Raw genomic sequence first — 3165 nt, forward strand, 5'->3', positions numbered from 1 at the left:
CTTGTGCCTAATGCATCCTGAAAACTAGGCCAAAACCTTGATGTAAAGCGAGGATCCCTGTCAGAAACAATAGAAACTGGTACACCATGAAGTCTAACAATCTCCTTGATATACAACTGTGCCAGCTTCTCTAAAGAAAAAGTCACTTTCATCGGAAGAAAGTGGGATGATTTTGTTAATCTATCCACAATTACCCATATAGAATCATTACCATGTTGTGTACGAGGTAATCCACTGACAAAATCCATTGTAATATGTTCCCACTTCCATTCAGGAATAGGAAGTGGTTGTAAAGTACCAGCAGGTCGTTGATGTTCTGCTTTGACTTGTTGGCAACTTAAACATCTACCCACATATTCAGCTATTTCCCTTTTCATTCCTTTCCACCAGAAATGCTCTCGAAGATTTCTGTACATTTTAGTACTCCCAGGGTGCATTGCATATGCCGAATCATGAGCTTCTTCTAATATCTCCTTCTTGATATCATTAACATTTGGAACACACATTCTGTCTCCAAACATTAACATGCCATCTCCTGTTACCTTATATTCAATCTTCTTCCCCTCGCTCACGTCTTTTCTGATTTGTTCTAAAAATTCATCTTGATTTTGAGCTTCTTTAATTCTGTCTCGAAGAATCGGTCTCACCTTCAACATTGCACATAATACTGCCTCATCTCCACAAACCAGTTCAACATTCAAAGCTCTCATATCAAGCAATAAAGACATTCTCACTGATTGTTTATAACTCAAACTTCCAACGTTCTTGCGACTCAAAGCATCAGCTACAACATTAGCTTTACCAGGATGGTATTCAATAGTCAGGTCATAGTCTTTCAATAACTCAAGCCATCTTCTTTGCCTCAAATTCAATTCCTTCTGTGTCATTATGTATTTCAGACTTTTATGGTCAGTGAATATTAGACACTTTTCACCATAAAGATAATGTCTCCAAATCTTTAAAGCAAACACCACGGCAGCTAATTCAAGATCATGTGTCGGGTAATTCAATTCGTGTGGCCTTAATTGTCGTGACGCATAAGCAATGACATTATCATTCTGCATCAATACAATCCCGAGACCTTGCTTTGATGCATCACTGTACACTGTATAACCTTCACCCACTACAGGTAGTGCTAACACAGGAGCACTGATAAGTCTTGTCTTTAATATATCAAAACTTTCTTGACATTCAGGTGTCCACTCAAATTTAACACCCTTCCGCAGTAATCGTGTCATCGGACAAGCTATAAGTGAGAATCCTTTCACAAATCTTCTGTAATAACCCGCTAATCCTAGGAAACTACGTACTTCATGTACATTCGACGGTGCTTCCCATTTAGCTACAGCTTCAACTTTCTTAGGATCAACTAAAATTCCCCTAGCTGATACCACATGACCTAAAAACATCATTTCATCAAGCCAAAACTCACATTTGCTAAATTTTGCATACAATTGTTTCTCCCTTAGAATCTGCAAAACTGTTCTCAAATGCTTACTGTGATTTTCCTTATCCTTAGAATACACAAGAATATCATCGATAAACACAATCACAAATGTATCTAAGTAAGGTTTAAAAATCCTATTCATAAGGTCCATAAAAGCAGCAGGTGCATTAGTTAATCCAAATGGCATAACCAAAAATTCATAATGCCCGTATCGAGTTCTAAAAGCTGTTTTCTGAACATCCTCTTCCCTGACCTTCAATTGATGATACCCAGTTCTCAAGTCAATTTTTGAAAATATGGTTGCTCCTTGCAATTGATCAAACAAATCGTCAATTCTAGGTAATGGATACTTGTTACGAATAGTAACCTTGTTCAGTTGACGATAATCAATGCATAACCGCATTGTACCATCCTTCTTTTTTACAAACAAAACTGGAGCTCCCCATGGTGATACACTAGGTCGAATATACCCCTTATCTAATAACTCCTGCAACTGCACTTTCAATTCTTTCATTTCTGCTGGTGCCATTCTATATGGTGCAAGTGATATAGGAGCGGTACCAGACTGCAAATCAATTGCAAACTCTACTTCTCTTACTGGTGGTAACCCTGGTATTTCATCCGGAAAGACATCTGGATACTCATTCACAATTGGCACATCTTCCAATTTGGGAGATTCTTTATTACTATCTACCACATATGCCAAGAAAGCGTCACATCCTTTCCTTAGCATTTTCATAGCTGTCATAACTGTGACTATACTTCTACGTACACCTCTCTCACCATGAAACACATATCCCTCTCCACTAGCTAATACTAGATTAACTTTCTTTTTAGAACAATCTACCATTGCTTGATACTTAGATAATGAATCCATGCCTAAGATGACATCAAATGTTTGCACCATCAAAGGTATCAAATTCACATCTATAAAAGACTCTCCTAACTTCACTTCACAATTAGGATACACATGTGTACATACTAAAGATTCTCCCATAGGCATGCTAACAGTGAAACGTTCTGGCATAAGTTTTGACTCCCAAATTATATCAGACATAAATAATGGAGACACAAAAGAATGTGTAGCACCAGGATCAATAAGCAGATAAGCATCTTTTCCAAATAAAGAAATCGTACCAGTGATAACTTCTGCAGATGTAACAGCTTCTTGTGGAGTCATAGCAAAAGCTCGAGGTTGAGTTGCAGCTCTATCTGACTGATTACCCTGATTCCTAGCTCCTTGAGAAGTATTACCAGCTCCTCTTCCCATGTCATTACCTCTACCATTACCCCGATTATTTCCTCTCCCAAACAAATTACCTCTACTTCCTATGTCAGTCTGTAATCCTCTACCCCTTCCAGCTCTGTTCAGTTTAGGACATCTAGTACGTACATGTCCTTCCTCACCACACTCATAACAAACAATTCATCTTTGTGGTTCAATTGTCCTCCCTGAAGGACAATCCCTCCTTAAGTGACCACTTCCGCCACACTGAAAACACTGTAATGTTCTCTTTCTGCATTCACCTGAATGAAATTGCCCACACTGACTACACTTTAAAACATTACCACTACTAGCAATTGAAGGACTGTGTGAAGCTTGGCTAAAAGTATCAGGTGCTCGAAAAGTACTACGATTCACAAATGCTCCTCTTGAAGCCTGACTTTGTATCTGACTACCCCGAAACTGAGATGGTCCTCCTCTAGCAAACTTTGAT

The sequence above is a fragment of the Euphorbia lathyris genome, chromosome 7 (genome assembly GCF_963576675.1).
Source record: "Euphorbia lathyris chromosome 7, ddEupLath1.1, whole genome shotgun sequence".
Classification (NCBI taxonomy): Eukaryota; Viridiplantae; Streptophyta; class Magnoliopsida; order Malpighiales; family Euphorbiaceae; genus Euphorbia; species Euphorbia lathyris.